Consider the following 17,137-nt stretch of genomic DNA (forward strand, 5'->3'; position numbering starts at 1 on the left):
CATACTTTTTCATTATAATTAAATTATATCTGTTACGGTGATCTGTGATCAGTGATTTTTGATGTTACTGTTGTAATCGTAAGACAACAAATTTGACCAATAGATGTATGTGTTCTGAGCGTTCCCCCAGTGGGCTGCTCCCCCACCTCTATCCCTCTCCTTGGGTCTTCCTATTCCTGAGGCACAACGATAATGAATTTTGGCCAGTCAATAACTCTACAATGGCCTCTAAGTGTTTACGTGAAAGGAAGAGCCACATGTCTCTCACTTTAAATCAAAAGCTAGAAATGATTAAACTTAGTGAGGAAGGTGAGTCAAAAGCTAAGATGGGCTGAAAGCTAGGCCTCTGGTGTCAGTTAACCAAGCTGTGAATACAAAGGAAAAGTTCTTAAAGGAAATTAAAAGTGCTATTCCAGTGAACACATGAATGATAAAAAGCGGAAGTTTTATTGCTCATGTGGAGTAAGTCTTAGTGGTCTGGATAGAAAATCAAACCAGCCACACATTCCTTTAAGCCACACCTAATCTAGAGCCAGGTTCTGACTCTCTTCTATTCTGTGAAGGCTGAGAGAGGTGAGGAAGCTGCAAATGGAAAGTTTGAAGCCAGCAGAAGTGGGTTCATGAGATTTAAGGAATGAAGCTGCCCTCGTAACATCAATGTGCAAGATGAAGCAATAAGTGCTGATGTAGAAGCTGCAGCCTATTAACCAGAAGATCTAGCTAGGATAATTCATGAAGGTGACAGTAGATTGTCAATGTAGGCGAACCAGCCTGTTATTGGAAGAAGATGCCATCTAGGATTTTCAAAGTAGAGAGGAAAAGTCAATACCTGTTTTCAAAGCTTCAAAAGACAGGCCAACTCTTATTAGGGGCTAATGCACCTGGCGAGTTTAACTTGAGGTGAAGTTTGGGGGAGCACTTGTTATTTCGAAAATCCAAGGGCCTTAGGAATTATGCTAAATCTACTCTGCCTATGCTCTATAAAGAGAACAACAAAGCCTGGATAACACCACATCTGTTTACAACATGGCTTACAGACTATTTTAAGCCTACTGTTGAGACTTACTGCTCAGAAGAGAAGATTCCTTTCAAAATGTTCCTGTGGGTTGACAATGTACCTGGTCACCCAAGAGCTCTGAGGGGAGATAGACAATAAGATTAACGTTGTTTTCATGCCTGCTATCACAACAGTCATTCCATGGTCAATGGATCAAGGAGTGATTTCAAGTCTTATTACTTAAGAAACACGTTTCATAAGGCTCTGGCTGCCACAGGTAGTAATTACTCTGCTGGATCTAAGCAAAATAAACTGAAAACCTACTGGAAAGGATTCATCATTCTACGTGGCACTAAGAACATTTGTGACTCACAGGAAGAGGTCAAAGTATCAACGCGAACAGGAGTTTGGAACAAGTTGATTTCAATTCTCATGGGTAGCTTCAAGGGATTCAAGACCTCAGTGGAGGAAATAACTAGAGATATGGTGGAAAGAGCAGGAGAACTAGAATTAGAAGTGGAGGCTGAAGATGAGACTGAGCTGCTGCCATCTTGATCAAACTTAAATGTATGAAGAATTATTTTTTTAGAGATAAGCAAAGAAAGTGGTTTCCTTAGGTGGAATCTACTCCTGGTGAAGATGCTGTGAAGACTGTTGAAATGATGACCAAGGATTTAGAATGTGAAATAAACTTAGTTGATAAAGCAATAGCAGGTTTTGAGAGGATTGACTCCAATTTTGAAAGAAGTTCTACTGTGGGTAAAAATGCTATCAAGCAGCATCACCTGCTAGAGAAATGGTTCATGAAAGGAAGAGTCAATCAATGTGGCAAACTTCACTGTTGTCTTATTTTAAGAAATTGACACAGTCATGCCAACCTTCACAGCGACCACTCTGATAAGTCGGCAGTCATTGACATCAAGATAAGACCCTCCACCAGCAAAAAGATTAGGACTAGTTGAAAGCTCCACTGTTGGTTAGAATATGTTTAGCAATAAAGTATTTTTAAGTTAAGGTATATACACATTTTTAAAGATATAATGCTTTGCACATTTAATATACTATAGTATAGTAGAAAGATAAATTTTATATGCACTGGGAGGCCAAAAAATTCCTTGCCTAGCTTTATTGAGATGTTCACTTTATTGCAGTGGTCTGGAACACACTCTGAGGTGTGTCTGTAATCTATAATCCATTGTGGGGATTCAGGCAAATCATCTGGGGAGATATTTATGTCAAGAAGATATAGTCTTCACATTCCAGGCATTTGTGAAGACTTTGGCTTGTTTTGTTATATCCCATGGGAGTTTCTCCACACACCTATTTAGAGAATGCAGTTTGGTAGCATTTTGACTTAACATTTCTATGAGAAAACTTTTGTATTTGGAAAGTCTGTGAAAATGATAAGATGAAACATTATAAGAAAACACAGTTTTTGTTCATAAGCCCCCCCCCCCCCATTGGACTCAGTAGGCTAAGATCAATATGGCCCAAAATGTATTCATTAAGATTCTTGGAAGGGATTCTTTCCTTTGACGTAAAAGCAGATCAATTCCATCAAACTTACATTTTCTTCTCTAGAGAGTTAGCTTAAGGCTTGCAACATAACATGCCACTTAGAATATCAGAAACTGTCCCACTCCCCTTTCCTCTGTGTCTACACCTTATGCGCCCTCTGCTTCTGGCTAGCAAAGCTCTGGACACAGTTTCTAGATCCATGCTTCCTGCTGTGGCTCTGAAGCCATTTTCCTGTGTCCTGCTTCCACTATTTTTCTCTTGTGAGTTCTTCAGGGGCTCTTTATAATCTTTATTTTTATTTTTAAAGATTTTGTTTATTCATGAGAGACACCAGAAGAGAGGCAGAGACATAGGCAGAGGGAGAAGCAGGCTACCTGTGGGGAGCCCGATGTGGAACTCGATCCCAGGACCCCAAGATCATGCCCTGAGCCAAAGGCAGATGCTGAACCACTGAGCCACCCAGGCACCCAGCTCTCCAGAATCTTGACTGGCTTTGTATAGGGTTCTCACTGCTTTTCTTCCTCTCTCCTGTATTGTGGGTAAAATTCCTTGGGTTTTGTAATGCAGCCCTTTCTGCTTCCCACAAATCTTGTCCCCTAATATCGGGTTTAACTGCTTACCTTTAATTGTCAGAGGGGTGATGTTCACTTTTAAAAATGCAATGAACCATTGAGATTTAATAAACAACCTCTACTAATGATGATTTAAAATACACAACAGATTTAATGCCTTAACTCGCTTCTAAACTTTTCTCATAAAATAAGACAGTTAAGTATTACCTAGACAAAATGACACCCACACAGGCCTCTTGCTCTATCATGCTTCCCAGGGTTCTCTTCTGTTAGCAGTGAACTGATAAAGTTCACTTTATCATGAGGTACAAGTGAGAAAGAGAAAAGGGAAAAGGCAGGACTTTAGCAGTCTTCGAAAGAACCGTATTTGTATTGATGTGTCTTCTGCAGAGGGGTCGTGCACAGATACACTGGGCTTATGTATAGGTCACAACTCACAAGCCATCAGAATTCCTCACTTCCATCCCCCTGGCTATTGCACACTATTGCATCAATTGTGCAACAGGTTAATTTTTGCCTCTGTAGCTGAAGGAAGAAGGGACTACACCTTGACACTGACTCAGTGCAGCTTATGATAATGGGATTCTTTTGATTATGGAGGAGGTATTGAGCTATGTAGGTTGCAACCAGGAACCAGGTGTCTCCTGTGCTAAGGAATCTTATCAGAAAAAAGGTGACTGGTACAGCTTTATCATCAGGGAAGAGAGATACGATAGAGAAAAACAATATTACTTTTTAAAAAGATTTTATTTATTTATTCATGAGACACACAGAGAGAGAGAGGTAGAGACACAGGCAGAGGGAGAAGCAGGCTTCCTGTAGGGAGCCTGATGTGGGCCTCCATCCCAGGACATTGGGATAATGACCTGAGCTGAAGGCAGACGCTCAACCAGTGAGCCACCCAGGTGCCCCAAGAAAAACAATTTTAAAGAGGAAGGTAAGTTAGGTGGCAGTTGGAGAAGGATGAACCAAGAAAGGGAGTAGCACGGGGTCAGGAAGACCAGGCAATTCTACATAGTCACCTGGCAGGATGCAATGAGGCTCTGAACTACAACCTGCCTCACTTAGCGACCACTCTGCTGGGGGTTCAGCCCTCCTGCCGGATGAGCTCTAAATCTTCTAAACCCTTTCAGAGCAAAAAGAAAGTCTGGGAAGAAAAAAACAGGCCAAGAAGAAAGTTGAACGAGTGTCTGGTGAATGGGCCTTTACCAATCCTTCTTTGAACTGAATTCAGTTAGTGAAACCCGAGAAGCCTTGGAGTCTGAGACTGGCCTTTCCCCTTCTCTGCCTCTGGTCAATTTTTAATTTGCTGTCATCGATTAGCTGACAGGAGAAGAAAGATACCTCTCAGCAGCTGAAGTCAACAGATGGGAAGGGCCTCGAATCAGGCCCTCAGAGTGGGCGGCGCTGCCCAAACCGCCTGGGAGGTGAGCTTTGGCTCCGAGGGGTACAAGAACCAACTTGCTGAAGCTTCCTTGCTCGTCAGGGCACCTTTAAAGAGTCCACACCCGGAGTTGTTTCATCTGCAGGCAAGAGAAAGTGAAAACGGCCCCCAAAGGTCTCCTGTCTCAAATAAACACTGTAAATGTAGGGAAACTTGCCTTTGAAGTTGGAAGTGCCTCAAGCAGACAGACGAATGACTGTTAGTATCCTGCTACTAACAGGTTTGTCTTCCATTGTCTGTAAGGACTGTTCTTTGAGGTTGACATAAATAAAAACAAAGAAAATTACCTCCGACTCTTCTAAAAGAAAAAGGTGGCCAGATTTTTATTGGGGAGGCATTATATGGTTCCCCAAAAAGTGAATCACCCCCACCCCAGGTGCCAGGAAACAGTCAGAGAAGTCACCTTTCTGTGGACTGGTGCTCCCTAGTGGATGTGGTTTGGGGCGTATTGATGGTGCTGGTGGTGCTGGTGCTGCTGGTGGTGATTCAGTTAGCACAAATCCCCACCAACACTCACAGGCTTCTAGAACATGCCATAGCTGTCAGACCCACTCGCCTTGGGCAATAGTGTGGGCTTGTCAACAGTGTTTCAGGTTTCTCTCCACCGCATAAACCCCTTCCTTTCAGTACAAACAGTAAGACCACCTTGTTCAGTTGTTGACTAATGACCGTGTGCACCAGAACCAACAGCGATGAGGCAACTAATGCCTTTGTAATCCTGGGTCTGACTGAATTCCAGTTTTCTCCTCTCCCAAGTGGTGAAACAGGAAGCCACATCCCATCAGGAAGAACCAGAAAGTGCCATCCAGTAGCTTTGCCTCACGTCACTGATCGCCCTCAGTCAGAAATCTAGACCTGCAACTTTAGAGGGTGGGTCGCTGAAAGAATTTGAGAGCTTACGCAGAGATGAGATGTGCTGCTCTCTGACAAGAACAAGGCTGACTGGAAGGCTGGAAATCTGGCTCTGACTGCTCTTCACAGGCAAGGGGCATCTATTGTGGACTGAAGTTTCTGGAAGGTAAGCACGATTTCGCTGATGTTGCCATTTGAGAACTCTCAAACCATGTCGGCCCTGACTCTGTGTGTGTGTGTGTGTGTGTGTGTGTGTATGTGTGTGAGAGAGAGAGAGACACAGAGAGACAGAGAGACAGAGAGAGAGAGACGTTCAGAATGCTCATTTTTGGCCTGCTGTTCAGAAAGAGACTCAGAAAAGAGAGATTTAAAGCCCATTGCTTGATGAGTTTTACCTCAGAAGTATTCAGTCGTGGAGAGCCAATGCTGAGGTCGAACTCCTCTGACCTATAGCACTTGCTCTTTGGCAAATTTACGTGGATTCATTGTAGGGACAGGAAGGATTGTTCAGCCTGCAGAATCTGATGCTGAGCACTCAGTCAGCACAGCCCGATTTATGAGGAAAGAAAAATGGAAAGGGTGACCACAAATTTCCAGGGTAGCATGGCTAAGGCCATTTCAGACCATGTCAGAATGTCTTAAATTTGGAACAAGGCAGACTTGCTTTCCTCACAGAGCGGCAAACTTTTCTATGGTAGCTCTATTTTGAGCAAGACAGTCTCCACACTGTATCCAGAAGACATTAGCTGATTAGTTCTACAACTACCAGCCTTAGGTAGAGAAATGTAATAAAACCTTTCTTTTCTTAGTTAGAAAAGAACACAACACTAGTTGTGTACGTGTTCAGCAAGGATGTTCTCTTAGGCAATTTTATTTCCTGAAAAGCCTTACACAGGGCAAGAAAAGGAAACTTTTGGGACTCACCAGATGATGCATATTAATTTATTCATAAATCCCTATTATTCAACTGCCTTTTATACCATGAGTGACGATTCTGACTAAACAGCAACTTTTTTTTTTCTTTTTTTTTTTATTTTTTTTTTATTTATTTTTATTTTTTTTTCAACTTTTTTTTTCTAAACAGCAACTTTTCATGCCTCTTCCCCTACCCTTTTTTTTTTTTTTTAAAAAAAAAGGGGGTTTCCACTTAAAATTTCATCAGTGAATTTGCTGGATAAAGGGGCAAATTCTTTATGGGGAAAATAGGTAATATGCGCATAGTCTTCCCTTTAAAAATATTTCTGCCTTTTCTAAAAACAATTGAGTTGGTTGACATAAGTTTGAAGATAATTCTGGGTTGGTAATAATCTACATAATTCTAGGTTAGTAATAATCTACATTTATTGAGTCCTTGCTCTGCATAAATGCATTGCCCATTTAATTCAGTGAGATAGAATTATGTTATGCAGTTTTCAGATTAAACATTTCATTTTAGTGAAAGGTATAGTGGCATGGCAGGGAAGTGACAAGGTCCAAACTCCGTTGCCTTTCTGCACAAAGAAATATGTGATTGGAGCCTTCTATATTCCCATCCCATCCCATCAGCTCTTCAGAGTCCTTGTCACATGAAGGGGTTTCTAAACCCATGATAATATGTAAATATGCTAACTTGGTATCGTATAGCAAAAGACCAAAAGTCAGTCTATAAGTTTCTTTTGGGGTGAAAACATGGTGTGGTGGACAGAATATTGGCTAGAAAGGCAGACGGATCTAAATTTGAATTCCTGCTTTCTGCCTACTATTTGTGTTATTCAGTAGGTCAGTGAAATTTTTCAAACCTCAGTTTCTTTATTTATAAGCTAATATAATGTCCACCACACAGGGTTATTTGTTAGAAGTAATAGAAAGACAGGGTATGCAAAATGCCTTCTGCATGACTGATAAATGGTAGGCTTTGGATAAATAGTATTCCAATAATTCCAGATAAACCTCCAATTATTTACTGATGCTTTTGGTGTGCTAGATCCTGTTATGGGCTCAGAGGTAACATCAGTGAAGGAGGGAGACAAGACTGCCCACATGGGCAAATTTGTTTCTATCATAGCTGTCACTGACTTTCTTTGAAAATCAGGAACTGGAGGGTATTATGCGAGTGAAATAAGTCAATCAGAAAAAAGACAATCATCATATGGTTTTACTCATATGTGGAATATAAGACATAGTAAAAGGGATTATAAGGGAAAGGAGGGGAACTGAGTGGGAAAAATTAGAGAGGGAGACAAACCATGAGAGACTCCTAACTCTGGGAAACAAACAAAGGGTTGCAAAAGGGGAGGTGGGTTGGGGGATGGGGTAACTGGATGACGGGCACTGAAGAGGACACTTGATGGGATGAGCACTGGGTGTTACACTATATGTTGGCAAATTGAATTTAAATTTAAAAACCCTGAAATTAAAAAAAAAAAAAGAAAAGAAAATCAGGTTAAGATTATTGAGATCCTCCATAGTGGAGCTGATCTGGCCTTGACACAGCCTCTGAAACAGAGCAGTTAACATCCTAGGTTAGGAGTCCCCCAAAGCATAGTGAAATCAGGCAAAAAGCAAGAACATCAGATACCTCTTTGGCAAGGAACAGTTTATTGTGCTAATCCTTGCAGAGTTATAGGAAAGATATGTTTCTATTCATGCCTTCACACACACACACACACACACACACACACACACACACACACAGTTCATTTGAGTTTTCTTAGGCCCCCAAGGCATCGCTGACAGGCTGTGCATGGGAGGAGGGTCTGGCTCCAAGGTCGCATAAAATAGAGTGTAGTATGGCAGCCATTCATTTACCTTGGGCTCCAGGCCATCTGTACAACAGCCCTGGGCTTTCCAAGGCCTCCCCAATGTGAATTTAGGGATGTAGTCCAAAGGCTGGACTGGAGATAATATACCTTTATAAAGGTGGATTTGGACAAAAGCGATTGACTTATTTACTGCCTAAAAGCCTATAGTCAAGTGCATAAGACGGGCTAGTTGGCATCAAGAATGGTGTTTTGGCAATCTGTCCCTAATTTTAGATCCTGATGAATTGTAGATTATAGCAGACAGATAGAGGAATATAGGAAAGCTCCCTTTGGAATCAAACGCAGGTCTCCCTTCTCTTAGAAATACCTGCATAGAGACGCCTGGGTGGCTCAGTGGTTGAGCGTCTGCCTTTGGTTCAGGTCAGGATCCCAGGATCCTGGGATTGAGTCCCGCATCAGGCTGCCTATAGGGAAGAGAGCCTGCTTCTCCCTCTGCCTATGTCTCTGCCTCTCTCTCTGTGTCTTTCATGAATAAATAAATGACATCTTAAAAAGAAAGAAACACCTGCACAGCCAGTACGCCAACCTTTTTGGTCCTACATGGCCCAAGTTTGTTGTTTTATTTACTTGGAGGACTCAGAATGATTGAAGATATCTTTGGGGCAGCCCTAGACTAGACCAGACTATTGGCATTATGAAAGAAGCCTGTCTAAAGTAGCAAGTCTTATTTTCCTAAGCTCTATGCAACAGTCAATCTCATCATTTTGTGGGTCATACTATATATATTGCCTTAAGATTGCATCTTGCAGCAGATTTTTTAAAATTATGAACCAAGCTAAAAAACCTAATTAAAATAAAATAAGGCTTAGATATAAAACCTTCAAATGGCAAGTGAATGGGAGTATCAAGAATCTTTGACCTTGTACAACACTTTAACAGCCAAAATTCTCCATAGGGCTTTCTGTTATTGGTAGACAGATGTCTGATTGTAAATGGACTTCAGCAATCACTGTGTTTTTTGTTTTAAAGATTTTATTTATTTATTCATGAGAGACACAGAGAGAGAGAGAGAGAGAGAGAGAGGCAGAAGCAGGCTCCAGGCAGGGAGCCTGATGTGGGACTTGATCCCCGGTCTTCAGGATCACGCCCTGTGCCGAAGGCAGGCGCTTAACCGCTGAGCCACCCAGGGATTCCCAATCATTGTGTTTTTGAATCAGTTATTCCCAAGTTTCATTATTATCATAACTTAAAGTCTAAGAAAGCTCAGACTTTTGGCTTGGGTGACCTTGAAACAAATTTCACCTTTCCTAAGTATGAGAATTTAAAACTTGGTGAGTTGCGAGTGTCTACATTCCCCTCAAATGTAAAAAATGTAAAGTTAAAGGGGTTTGATTCGTTTTAGTAACCACTTCTTCTTCTTCTGCTTCTTCTTCTTCCCCTTTCCCCTTCCCCTTCCCTCTTCCCCTTCCTTTTCTCATTCCCCTTCTCCTTCTCCTTCTTTGTTTCCCACCTGGCCACTAGAGAGTCTATGGAGAGGGCTCATGAGTAAGTCGAACAGACCAGAGGCCTAATGCATAGTTGATGTTTGGTATATGCAGATTTCAATTCAGTGGGAAGTTTCCTCTTTATTGATCTCTGAATTATATCTTCTGGAAAGCAAGAAAGGGAGATATCTAATCAACATTTCCAAATCTGTTTAGGATTGATACACCCCCATACACACACACACACACACACTTCCATGTGCAGGTGCACAGTATTAAAACAAAACCAAAAGACACGTATACTGTGTGGGTGTGCAACCAATATTTTTTTCTTCTCCTGTAATAGATGGCTCTATCTTCTTCCATCTCATAGCTGTGCCTCCTGAAACATGTGACATGTGGTTGTGAGGACTGGAGAAGGGAGAAATGAAAACAGATCTCCAGCTATTTTTTTTTAATTGAGGTATAATTGATGTAGAACATGATATGAGTTTCAGGTGTACAACGTAACAATTCAACACTTGTATATATTGTTAAATGACCATCAAATATATCTCTCCTTCCTCTCTTAATGGGAAAACTGTAAAAATTACAGCCAAGGCACGTACTTAGGTGTTTTGAAGAGAAAATATTACATGTAGGGGCTTGAAATAATTTTTATTTATTATATCTGTGTTCTAAAAAAAGTACTCAATGAGGGAAAATCACATACCACAATCCATTTTTTTCTCCATAGAGTTCTTATATGAAAGAACAAACTCCATTCTTTAAAAAAATTTGATTCCTTTGCCAGACATATTTTAGTGGATAGTCAAGAAATAGTTGTTGATTAGATTGATCTTGACACAGATTGAACAATAAAACAATCATTGCAAGATACAAGCAAATATTGAGAGCATTTTTTCAATAACAAAGGTCGCTTAACATCACTTAATAACTAAATTGGTTTCAATTTCTTCCCCTCAAATTTTGTTTTCTTGCTTGACATCCAATTAAAACTTGAAAAACACGGGATCCCTGGGTGGCGCAACGGTTTGGCGCCTGCCTTTGGCCCAGGGCGCGATCCTGGAGACCCGGGATCGAATCCCACATCAGGCTCCGGGTGCATGGAGCCTGCTTCTTCCTCAGCCTGTGTCTCTGCCTCTCTCTCTCTCTCTCTCTGTGACTATCATAAATAAATTAAAAAAAAAATTAAAACTTGAAAAACAAAATCTGCTGATGCTGAACAAATCTCAAATTGTGCAGATTAGCAATTTTCTTTTGCAATGTTCGTGTCACGGACACATTATCATATTCCACTTTGGGTCAGAGTTACAGGGTTTTATCATGAGCTCCTCTTGTTCCACTAGCCATGACTGGCCTTCCCTAACTTGTTATAAATGGAGATCTGCTTTGTGTGGAGGTCTATCACCAAATGTGTAAGAGTAAAACTTCAGAGCAATTTTAGATGATGATTATAAAATAATATGTGAGCTGGATTTTCTCAAGTAATTGTTTCACAGATGAAACACTACTATCCACTATTATAGTGGATTTCAAACTTTTTTTTTTTTGGACCATCACTGATGGTAAGAATTCCTTTTAGACCTCAACTTAGAAACACACTCACAGAGTAACTGAAATAAACATTTCATAAAATAACCCTTGGTACATAGCAATGTTTTCTATTCCATTCCACTTCACTCAAAAATTTCTGGTCATAGCTACTAATAAATTTTGTGACCTCCTGGTAGTGGTTCTCAATACTGACTGAATATAAGAATCAACTAGCATTTAAAAAAATGCTAAAGCCAAACTCATAGTTGACCAATGAAATGGACTGGAGATTCTAGAAATGAGCCTCTACATATTTGGACCTTTGATTTGTGATAACACTGATACTCTATATAAGGGAAGGTCCTTTGAATATACAGATGGGAAAATAAGCTGAATCTTGATTCTAACCTTAAAATTTATACACCTTGGGGTGCCTGGGTGACTCAGTTGGTTAAGTATCTGACTCATGGCTTTGACTCACGTCATGATGTTGGAATGGTGAGGCTCAGTGCTCAGCGGGGAGTCTGCTTGAGATTTTCTCCCTTTCCCTCCCCCACCTCTGCCCCTCTCCCTGCTCATGTGCAGGCTCTCTCTCTCTCTCTCTCTAAAATAAATGAATAAAATCTTTTAAAAATCTGTACACATCTGAATGTTAAAGTAAGTGTGGTAGATAAAAGTGGCAGATAAAATGATAATTTCTAGATCTGCATTGTTCACTATGGCACCTGCTAGCTCCTTGTTGCTACTGAGTCCTTGAAATGTGGCTGATCCAATAGAGATAGGTTCTAAGTGCAAAATGCACAACAGATTTCAAAACCTTACTATAGAGAAAGAAATAAAAATGTCTTATTAATAATTTTTATGTTGATTATATGTTGAAATGATAATATTTTAGATATATATGTTGGTCAAATAAAATACATTATTAAAATTAATTTCACTTTTTTTAGTGTTTAAAATGCAACTACAAGAAAACTTTAAGTTACATATTTAGCTCTCACTGTTTTTCTATTGGGCAGGACTATTCTAGATAACAAAATAGGATATATTAATAACTTTGGGGTAGGCAGTGATTTTTTTAAAGAAGACATAGAGAGTACTAATATAATGGAAAAGATCTATAAGTTGGACCATATTAAAACTAATAACTTCCTTTCATCAAAGTTTACCATTAAAAGAGTAAAAGACAAACTGCAAAAGATATTGCCATGCATATAAACAACAAGGAGTCATATCCAGAATAAAGAAAACAAGTCCATTAGAAAAGATAGACCAACACAATAGAAAACTGGGGAAAAATCTGAACAGGTACTTCACAAAAAAGCATATTCAAATGGCTAAGAAACATGAAATGTGCTCAACCCTATTGGCCATTAGGGGAATGCATGTTAAAACTACAGTAAAGTACTGCTACACACCCAGCAAAGAGGCTAAAATTTAAAAGATCAACAGCAGATTTGTTGATGAGAATGTTCAGCTGGAACTCTCACACACAGATGTGGGAGTATATATTGGCACAACAGCCCTAGAAAACTGGTCAACAGATCTATTAAATGAGGCATATGTATACCTGTGGTCTACTATTTCCACTCTCCTACAGAAATAAATACATGTGTTTACCAAAGACATGCTCGAGAATATTCACAGAGAGTAGCCTTATTTGTTATAGCCATCAATTTAAAAAAAAAAAAAAAACCTCAAATTTCCCCCAACAGGAAAATGAAAAAATAGATTGTGGTAAAGTCATACCGTGGAATACTAAACACCAGTGAAAATGAGTCAGCTGCTGTACACACATCAACCTAGATGTATCTCAATCATGAATGTTGAGGGAAAGAATCTAGATACAAAAGAATGTAGTCAGTGTGATCCCGTTCATATGAAGCTCAAGGAGAGGCAACTTTAATCTGTGGTGTTCGAGGTTAGGCTAGGATAGTTGGAGAAAATGGGGTAGTAACTGGGCAGAGACACAAATGGAGTATCTGGGGTGCTGATAATATCGTGTTTCTTGGTCTGGATGCTGGTTATAACCCAGGTGTGTTTACTTTTGTGATTTGTTACTTTACCATGTGCATCCTTAAGCTTTATTAAATATGTTTGTTAAGCAACAATAACAATGCAGATGCCAGGATAGCGCCTTCAGAGATCCTGATTTATGCGATTTGAAATAAGGAGAGAATGACTTAAAAATATTTTCCAGGTAATCCTCCCTAAAGAGCCAGTGTTGAGAACCAGGACACTAATGAGTGAGTCACAACTGGTTCTTTCCAAAACTCTGTGCTGATATAACTATAATCACTATACTAGGCAGTGCTAGGCTCTTATTGTCTTAAATTGCACTGACTTTGAAGGCATAATTCACATTGATAAATCTTAGAGACATAAGGAATCACAAAGTTAATGCCTTAGAAGGCTGGTAGGTAACTGACATGAGCATAGGGCCAGATGATAAAGCTTGTGCCTCACTTAAGGCCTGCAGATCCTGTGACAATTGCCAGGTCTTCTGATTTTATTGTTTTGGTTTCGTTTTTCAAATGAGGCTGTGAATCTGGATTTTTATGTGAAAATTCCTAGAGTTTAGATTCAGCTCAACTTCTTTTAAAGCACCATGCAGGGCAAAAGAAACTGACTGGTACTCCCAGGTCAGCCTCCACCAAGTTCTGCCACCGATTTGTTTTTTTTTTTTTTTTTTTTTTAATTTTATTTATTATTTATGATAGTCACACACAGAGAGAGAGAGAGGCAGAGACACAGGCAGAGGGAGAAGCAGGCTCCATGCACCGGGAGCCCGACGTGGGATTCGATCCCGGGTTTCCAGGATCGTGCCCTGGGCCAAAGGCAGGCGCCAAACTGCTGCGCCACCCAGGGATCCCCTGCCACCGATTTGTAAATCCAACTTAGGGTTTTTTTTTTTTAATTTTTATTTATTTATGATAGTTACAGAGAGAGAGAGAGAGGCAGAGACACAGGCAGAGGGAGAAGCAGGCTCCATGCACCGGGAGCCCGACGTGGGATTCGATCCCGGGTCACCAGGATCACGCCCTGGGCCAAAGGCAGGCGCTAAACTGCTGCGCCACCCAGGGATCCCCAACTTAGGGTTTTAGAACCAGAAGGAAACTTATGGGCATAAACTGTGTAGTAGATTGATTATGTTTCCCTTTTCTGCTTCTGCAGGGATGTTGTGAAAGTAAAGGCAAAACTTATATATATATATATATGTATATATATATATATATATACATATATATATATATATACACACACACACACACGCACACATATATACGTATATATAGTTCTTGAATCCCTTCACAGAGAGCTATCATATATACTCAAGGTAATTACTGCTATTTACATTTTATTTTATTTTACCTCTACTGTGTTTTCTTAACTGTGATCTTGGAAAACTATGTCTGTGACCCAGAGCTTTCTTACTATATAGTATCATTTTGTGTGTTCCGGGGGGAGAGGTGTTTTGGGCAAGGCAAGTATCATGTTATTCTCTATGATATACTGTAGATCCATGCTCTTTTCTTCTTGAGAGATGTTGAGTGAAAGTTTCCTTCGACAGCACCAGGTGGCAAAGAGCTCCACTAGCTTAGATGGTATTTGCCATTTGCCATGTCTGTGCTCTGGCCTGGCCCCCTCCTCACCCTCCCCTTCCCATTTCCCCAAGCCTCCTTTCCAGTCTGAAGGAAGAAAGTTGGCTCTGTTTGTCCTGCAGGTTTCCAGCTTTCAGTCTCCCCACTGTGGGAGAAGGGCTTTCAAAAACACATTTCTTCAAAGTCATCAAAGGTGACAATTGAGAATGATTATCTGTATGAAGAAGAGTTATTCATAGTGCATGTTCACGAATATTGATGAAAGGCAAAGTCAAGTACCAGTACCCTCAGCGCCTAACTTTGGGTCTGGCTCCATGTTACCTGGAGCAAGTCACTTGATCCCTCTAAACTTCTCTTTGCATCTGTAAATTTGGGGGGTGTGAATAATTATCATTGTGGTGAGGATACAATGAGCAAATGCTGGTGAAAGAATTACATCAATGGTGATATGCAGGAGAGTTGTGAGTTGTAATTGTGAGCGTCTCCTTGAACTTCTGTAATGGTCTGTGAAGAGACAGTGCTATCACTCCCAGTTTACAGCTGCGAAGGCAGATAGCACAGCTGCTGGGCATCTGATTCACGTTCCTCATACTTCACCTGCACCAACAGTCCTTGCTGGCATGGGGCCACCTCCCACCTAACCAATTCCTAAGGGATCAGTATAGAAGGCAAAAGGGGTTCAGGACAAAGGCACGCCCCCATCTCACACCCTCCTTGGGCCTATACTTTTCTATACCTTCTTATCAAAATTTTGCTAAACACTAACCCCATTGATCACAAATATATTTCCCCTGCCTGCTTTCTAGTGAGGTGAGAGTAAATAGTGAAGCAGTATTGCCTGTTAGTGGGGGGATGGGGAAGCAGGGGGAAGCCAGAGTGAATAAACTACTTTCTGCTAACAAGGAAGGTGCTTTCTCTGGGGAGGAGTGTGGTTCAGCTGGACAGTCAGAAGTTACATGAGGATTTCTGTCTGGGTCATGCTACCAGCTCCTCTGGTGGCTGCTCAGCCTGCATGGATCTTTGGCTTCCAGAATTCCTGGGACCTCTAGAGTTGTGGACCTACCCTGAGGCCCTGTGGACAGGCCCACACCTAACATTGGAGGGGCCCAGGGCAAGAGTAATGTGGAGTTGTCCAGCCCTCAGCCTGGCCCTCTTTTTGTCCTGCTTAGCTAAAAGCCCAGTGCACATGTGTGCAGACAACCCTGTGTGTGTGTCCAAGTGGGAGTCTCTTCGTCTCCTCCCCAACAGTCTCCTTTTGGCCATCCTTGGGCCTAGTTGTATAATGTGCTGTCACTTTTCCGAGGACAGACCTGAGGAAGGGCCCATGCAGGCCTTGGAAGTGGACTTAGAAGTGTTTAGGCAGGGAATTCTCAGGTCCTACTTACCCCTAGCAAGTCTAGAAAAGGGGTATGGTGTGTGGGTGGGCATATGCCCTTGGGTCTATGGACTCCTCACCCAGTGGGAAAGATGTATGACCAGAGGAAGTCTGGAGTGGGATCTTTTCAAACAAAGCCAGAGTGTAAAGTGGAGCTGCTCCTGGGCCAGAAGCTCAGCGTCCTCTGTACATAGTTAGTACTCAATGATATCACTGATTGATGCATGACAGAGTGACAGAGGCTGAGCAATTTCAGAATTGCTGTGGAATATGTAAATGTGACTCCTCTTCTGCCACCACACCCTGTAAACATCCACCTGACAGTATGGCAAAGGTTGAAATTGCTCAGATTTCCTAAGGTGGCAGCTGAGTAACATTCCCAACCTCGTAGATGAGCAGGAAGAAAAATTTACTGATAAACAGCTTTACTTGGCAGGGAAGAGAAGCCTCGAGGGCTCTCCTTCCCCTTGAACAAAAGGACTTCACTGAGGCTCTGCTAGAGATCGCTTGGTATATTTTAAGAGACTGGACACAAATTTAGAGCAGTCTATTTTATGTATGTTTCAGACAGTACTTGCACCTGGGATATTTGCTGTTGAATATCATGGGATCCTTCTGTTCACTTTCTTTCAGGGCATTCCTTTCTTTCACAATGACCTTCAGACATCCATATTTAAATTTCACTAAACAAATGACATAGAGGAGGAACTCTGAATCTCTTCATATGGCACATGGAGTCAGCAACCTGCCTTGTGGGTCATGTCTATTCCAATCCTACCTCTATTCTTCTCTGGGTTCACATGTGGGCCAAATTCAGACTCGCCATTCCCAGCAGCACTTTGGCCAACTATATTCCTTGACAAAAACAAATTTTGAGGAAATAGCCAATAAATCTTAGCTTAAAGAAAAAGAACTTAAAAAAAAAAAAGGAGACTTAGGAAACTGGAAATGCCAAATCAGGATCAATAGAGAAGGAGCCAGACGATCACACTGGCCCATGTTCAACTTCTGTCCTC

At 41.1% G+C, this 17,137-nt stretch overlaps 1 protein-coding gene and 1 pseudogene across 2 annotated transcripts in view; both read left to right on the forward strand.

Moving 5' to 3' along the window:
* The first annotated feature begins 221 nt into the window (after nt 1-221).
* Nucleotides 222-1,978, forward strand: LOC121488841 (annotated as a pseudogene).
* Nucleotides 1,979-5,438: 3,460 nt separating this feature from the next.
* CERS3 (ceramide synthase 3) overlaps nt 5,439-17,137 on the forward strand; it is a 111,837-nt gene continuing 100,138 nt past the window's right edge. For both annotated transcript variants that reach the window (XM_041753192.1, XM_041753193.1), the window contains exon 1: nt 5,439-5,549. The gene's annotated coding sequence lies outside the window, so the exon portion shown is untranslated. The remainder of the gene's footprint in view (nt 5,550-17,137) is intronic.

This window comes from Vulpes lagopus, chromosome 4 (genome assembly GCF_018345385.1).
Source record: "Vulpes lagopus strain Blue_001 chromosome 4, ASM1834538v1, whole genome shotgun sequence".
In the NCBI taxonomy this organism is placed as follows: domain Eukaryota; kingdom Metazoa; phylum Chordata; class Mammalia; order Carnivora; family Canidae; genus Vulpes; species Vulpes lagopus.